We start from the raw sequence: 6583 nt of genomic DNA on the forward strand, positions 1-6583 counted from the left end.
TATCTCGAGCTTGGTCAAGGCATCCGAAATTGGTCGGAAATCCAAACTTGGTCGGGTATCCGAACTTGGTCGGGCCTTCGTTTGGCGAGACTTGAGGTTGAGGGAGATCGAGCTCGAGGCTGGTGCTGCGGAGCATCCCGAACTTGGTCGAGGCATCCTATAGTTCACAAGTAGATCATTAGAAAAAATGCTGAATAATCAAGAGAAAACCTTGAGAAACACTTTATTGGTTGTGTCCTTAAACATTGGAGACTCCTGGGGGGGCTTTACTGATTATACATTCAGAGGTTTTCGAAGTGCCAGCTTCGAAAAATGGGGGTCTCTTTAAGGAACTCCAACTTGTACGCTCCAGGCCGCTGGACTCGAGCGACTCGATATGGTCCTTCCCAGTTTGGGGCGAGCTTCCCTTGATTGGTAGGTTGAGAAGCTTCAGCTTTTCTTAGGATGAGATCTCCCACCTTGAAGAGCTTGACCTTTATCCTGGAGTTGTAATACTGCGCCGCTTTCTGTTGATATCTTGCCATGCGGATTCGAGCGGTCTCCCTTGTTTCCTCGAGGAGATCCAAGTTACTTTTGAGCTGGGATGAGTTGGAGGCTGCATCATAGTTCTCCACCCTTAGTGACAGGAGCCCGATTTCTAAGAGGATGATCGCCTCTGTTCCGTAAGCCAGGTTGAAGGGGTTTTGCCGGTGGAGACTCGGAATGTAGTTCTATAGGCCCAAAGGACATTGTAAAGATCTTCAACCCATTGCTCTTTGCATCAGTCAAGTTTGGCTTTGAGTCTCCGAAGGATGTTGCGATTTGTTACCTCGATTTCTCCATTTGTCTGTGGATGGGCGACTGAGGTGAAGCGATGGTTGATGCTGAGCTTGGAGCAGAACTTTCTGAAGCGGGCGTTATCGAACTGGCGGCCGTTGTCGGATATGAGAACAAGGAGGAGCCCAAACCTGCAGATTACTGATTTCCACACGAAATCCCGCATTTTCGGCTCGAAGATTTGGACCACCGATTCAGCTTCAACCCACTTAGTGAAGTAGTCGATGGAGACAATGAGGAACTTTCTCTTTCCTGTGGCCTAGAAAAATGGACCCAAGATGTCGATCCCCCATTGGGCAAATGGCTAGGAGGCGCTGATTGAGGTCAGTGGGACTGAGGGTCGGCACTGAATGTTGGCGTTTCGCTGACATCGATCGCACATTTGGATGAAGTCTACAGTGTCTTTTTGGAGCGTGGGCCAATAATATCCTTGGCATAAAATCTTGTGGGCCAGGGCCCGGCCCTCTAGGTGGTTTCCGCAAATCCCTTCATTAACCTCTCGCATAGCATAATCCGCCTCTGAGGGGCGGAGGCATCTAAGGAGAAAAGAAGTGAATGACCTGCGGTAGAGCTTGCCTTCATACAAGAGGTATCGGAAAGCCTGACGCTTGATTCGGCGGGCTTCGAGCTCGTCATCGGGGAGGATTTCGCTATGCAGGTAGTTGACGAACGCGTCCATCCAACTTGGTTCAGTTTCGATGCATAGAACTGGTTCAGGCTCCTCGGTGCTGGGTGCTTGGAGATACTCGAGCGTTGTGGTCTTCGGGAGCTCGCTCATGCAGAAAGTTGCCAGCTTTGATAGCTAGTCCGCCCTTGCGTTCTCCGCTCTAGGAATGTGCTGAATGTCGAAGGAGCTCAGTGTGGAAGTGATATCTCGCACCTTTTGGAGGTACTTTTGCATCGACGGTTTCCTCGCTTTGAAGTCTCCCAAAATCTGGCTCACGATCTGTTGGGAGTCACTGAAGACCTTTAGGCTTTCAACCTTGAGCTCCTTCGTCAACCTCAGCCCGGCGATGAGTGCCTCGTACTTCGCTTCATTGTTGAGGCAGGAAACTCGAAACGTAGGGCCTGCTCAGCGACCACCGCATCCGGGCTAGTGAGGATAAGGCCTACGCCGCTACCCCCCGAGGTTGAGGAGCCGTTCATATGTATAAACCCATGGTTTCCTTGGGGTCTCCTTTCTTGGTGTGAGCTCGGGCTCGGGATCATCTGGTAAGGTGCATTCCACTACAAAGTCAGCGAGCACTTGGGCCTTGACTGCTAGCCTCGGGCGATGCTCGAGGTCGAATTTTTCGAGCTCGACCCCCTACTTTGCGATCCTTCTCGCACGATCCGACTATTGCAGGACTTGCTTTATAAGCTGGTCGGTCAGTATGGCTACAGTGTGGGCCTGAAAGTAAGGTCGGAGCCTTCGGGATGAGGTACCGGGTCTCAGCGTCCCTCAGGACTCGGCTGGTGTAGTATACCGATCTTTAAGACCTGCCTTCTTCTCAGACCAAGACCAAGCTTACCGCCACCGGAGAGACGGCTAGGTATAGATAAAGGAGCTCGCCTTGCTGAGGCTTTGTGAGTAGTGGGAGGGAGGCAAGATGGCATCTGAACTCTTCAAAGGCTTGCTGACACTCTTCTGACCATAAGAAGTCCTTCGACCGCTCGAGGATCTTGAAGAACGGGAGATACCGTTCGGCCGACTTGGAAACAAATCTTCCTACAGCCGCGACTCACTCAATGAGCCGTTGTACCTTCTTGACCGTTTTTGGTGGCACCATCTTCTGCAGTGCTCGGATCTTCTCGAGGTTCGCTTCGATCCTGCGCTGGGTTACCACGAAGCCGAGGAACTTGCCCGAGGTAACCCTAAAGGCGCATTTGGTGGGGTTAAGCTTCATCTGGTACTTTTTGAGAGTGGAGAATGCTTCATCGAGATCGGTGATGTGATGCTCTGCTGTCTGGCTCTTCCGCAGCATATCGTCTACATAGACCTCCATATTTCGGCCTATCTGATTTTTAAAGATCTGGCTGACCAGCCTTTGATATGTTGCTCCAGCATTTTTTAGCCTAAACGACATTACTTTATAGCAGTAGAGGCCCTTGTTTGTGATGAAGGTTGTCTTCTCTTCATTCTCGGGTGCCATTTGGATCTGATTGTACCCCAAGAAGGTGTCCATGAAGATCAGTAGCTAGTGTCCCAAGGTAGAATCGATGAGCTGGTCGATCTTGGGGAGAAAAAAATTGTCCTTTAAATAGGCCTTATTCAGGTCGGTGTAGTCCATGCACAAGCGCCATTTTCCATTAGCTTTCTTCACGAGGACTATGTTGGCGAGCCAATCTGGGTAGGAGACCTCTCGGATGAAGCCGGCCTCGAGGAGCTTGTCGACCTCCTCGGCCGTTGCTCGCTATCGTTCCGATGCAGAGCTCCATTTCTTCTGCCTTATAGGCTTGTAGGTCGGTTTTACCTGGAGTCGGTGGACCATGATCTCGGAATCTATTTTCGGCATATCCGTAGGCGACCAGGTGAAGACATCCATGTTGGACTGGAGGAACTCAATCAAACGATCCCGCTCGCGAGGGTTCAGGCCGGAGCCAATCTGCACGGTTAGCTCTGGCAGTCTCTTCTCAAGAGGATTTGGATGAGGAGCTCACCAGGTTCTGCCCGTTCCCACCTGGGCTCGTCCCGTAGCTCCAAGGTTTCAATGGGCAGCGCCTGGTCCAAAGCTTGGGCTGACGCATCGGTTGATTGTTCTACTCGGCTTGGTATTTTGTCCGGTTGCTTTGCTTTGAGGGTCGCCATGTAGCATTGTTTGGCTGTTGCCTGGTCTCCACGAACCTCGCCTACTCCTTGTTCGGTAGGGAACCGCACGAGTAGATGGCATGTCGAGATTATGGCTCGGAGGGCATTGAGTCCTGGTCGCCCAATGATGGCGTTGTAGACCGAAGGCAGGTGGACCACAAGGAAGTCCGTCCTTACGGTGCTCTCCCGCAGGGCGAGCCCGACTGTGACAAGTAGGCTGATCACACCTTCAACCGGGACTGAGTTTTCGATGAACCCGACCAGCGGAGCATTCATTCTCCGAAGCTGGCCCTCTGTCATTCCCATGCTTTGGAAAGCATCATAATATAAAATATTTGCCGAGCTTCCATTATCAACCAAAATACGCTTTACATCAAATTTATTCATAACCATGGAGATGACCACAGCGTCATCATGAGGAGTTTCAACTCCTTTTAGGTCCTCGTCCGAGAACGAGATGTCTTCAGAGGTGCGTTGACGCTTTGGAGGGACTCTCCTCTCGGTCAGTTCTTCAGCTGAGCTCCCTTCGGTCGGGCCTCTCTCTATGGTGTTGATGGTACCAGCGATGGGCCTGTTGTCGTTTTGGTCTTCGGGCAGCGCAGCATTCTCTACCGGCCTCCTTTAATCATGCCGGTTCTGTACGAACCAGTTGAGCACCCCACGGCGAATGAGTACCTCGATCTCGTCTCGAAGTCGGAAGCACTTCTCTGTATCGTGGTCGTGGTCTCGGTGGAAGTGGCAGTACTTTCTGGAGTGCTGTCGGAATTCTGACTCCCGCATCGGGGGTGGAGGTCGGAAATAGTCTCGACCATCTATCTCCATGAGGATCTCTGCTCGGGGTGCATTGAGAGGAGTGTAGTTTCCGTACCTTCTCGGGGGCATTTGTGGTCGAGGTGGGGATCTCGGTCGAGGCTGCGCCCGCTGTTGAGGTGGACTCCTCAAACGAGGTAGATTCTTCTCTCGACGAGGAGATCGACTTCTCGGACGGCCGCGCTCCTCGCGGTACCTTTTCTTCCCTTTTAAGGCCTGCTCGGCCGCTCCCCGCCTGGAGGCGATGGCCTCCTCGGCCTTTGCATATTTTCGAGCTCGGACCAGCATCTCGGTGAAGTCGGCAGAAAAATTCTTCTCGATGGAGAAGAGGAACCTATAGAACCGAGCTCCTATCTTCAGCGCGGACATGGCGATCGACTGATCGAGCTCGCGGACCTCCCAGGTTGCGGCAGTGAAACGGTCGATGTAGTCTTTGAGGGACTCTCCTTCCTTTTGCTTGATGTCGAGGAGAGAATCTGACGTTCGCCGCTCGCACCGGCTTACAGCAAAGTTGGCAACAAACTATCTGCCAAGCTGCTCGAAGGAGGACACAGTGCTCGGCTTTAGACCGGAGAACCACAGCCGAGCCGTTCCTCAGAGGGTTGCAAGGAAAGCCTTGCAAAGCACGGCTTCTGTGGACCCCTGCAATGCCATAAGGGCTTGGTAGCTCTCCAAGTGGTCCAGAGGGTCGGTGATCCCGTTGTAGGGCTCTATTTGAGGCATTTTGAACCTCGGTAGGATCGGTTCATCCTCGATCTGGCGAGAGAAAGGTGACTTGGTGGTGAACTCAAAGTCACCCTCACGCCTTGTCTTCTGGTCGTAGAGCGCCTCGATCTGCCGCTCGAGTTTCTCGACCTTCTTGTCGAGTTTTCCACCTTGGAGGATTGCCAGGTGGTCTGTTCCGGTACTGATTGACCCGGGTCCGACTTGGCCTTCGAAAGCTATGGTCTTTTGTCCTAGTTATTCCCTAGCGGCTCCCTCCGGGGAGACGCTCGGGTTGAACCCTGGTGACAACGTCGTTCTCCATTGTTGACCCTCGAGGAGTCATAAGGATCTCGGCCTTGGGACACCGATCCATCTGGAGGGAGCACCGATTGGACCTGAACCTGCGGAGGCGGCATAGGAGGGGCCTCCACACATTGCAGACCTTGGACTGCTGCTGCCAGGGCTTGGACTTGCTGCACCAGGGTATTGAATTGCTCTGGTTGGACCTAAGGAACTTGATCCGCCGGAGGCCTTGGTAGTGGGTTCTGGACTGAGTGGCTAGGACTTGATGCGCGATTCCGAGGGGTAATAAAGGTACCTTTACTTCTTAGCTTCATGATCACGACTCGGGCCCTTCCTCTAGCGCCAACTATTGTTGGAAATTGGACCCGGGGGTGACCACGAATCAAGAAGGAGCTCCGGCAGGGGATGCGACGGCAGGCTACGTTCTTTGGGGGATCTGCAAGAAGCTGGTGGCCGGGAGTTCCGGCGTCGGCCCTCCGATGCTTAAGTCAGAGGGATTTTTTTTGTAGAGAAAAGAGATTGCGTGAGAAAAGATCCTCTTTCTTCAGAAGAAAGAGTCTCCTTTTTATAAGAGGGGTACAAGTGTTACCTGTGACTGGACGTGACTGTGCGGATTAATGAGTTACCGTAGTGATTGGACGTGATCGTACGAATTAATAGGTTACCGTAGTGATTGGACGTGATCATGTGAATTAATGAGTTACCGTAGACGGCCCGAGATTTTGGGCTGGCTGGTGGTTTGTTGAGATCGTGCACATTTAATTGTTGGCAGTCGTTGAGGCGAAGATCGCGGAATTGGACCCCGGATGAGGAGGAGAGGAACTTGATTTTCGGTGGAGTGGAGGGGTCTGCTTCGTCCTTTGACTGGGTCTCCTTTGGGCTTGAGGTCGATCGAGCTCAGCTTAACCGAGATAAGACTGCAAGGCTGCGAGCTCTGAGATCGGGCGTGCTGAGGTTGGGCGTCTCGAGGTCGGGCGCTTTGAGGTCAGACGCCTTGAGGGTTGTCGCCGTCGCGCTCGTCATCACGTGCCGGCGACATTGTTGAGGACCTTCCATGAACACCACCATCGGATCTCACAACCAAGGAGGAGCCCGCGCCCAGATGATGCCAAAGGGGGGTCGTGCAATGGCCAAACTCAAGATCCAGGCCAATTACTCTGC

The sequence above is a fragment of the Phoenix dactylifera genome, chromosome 2, assembly GCF_051530095.1.
Source record: "Phoenix dactylifera cultivar Ajwa chromosome 2, Ajwa_hap1_PhDact_Kaust_v1.1, whole genome shotgun sequence".
Lineage (NCBI taxonomy): Eukaryota > Viridiplantae > Streptophyta > Magnoliopsida > Arecales > Arecaceae > Phoenix > Phoenix dactylifera.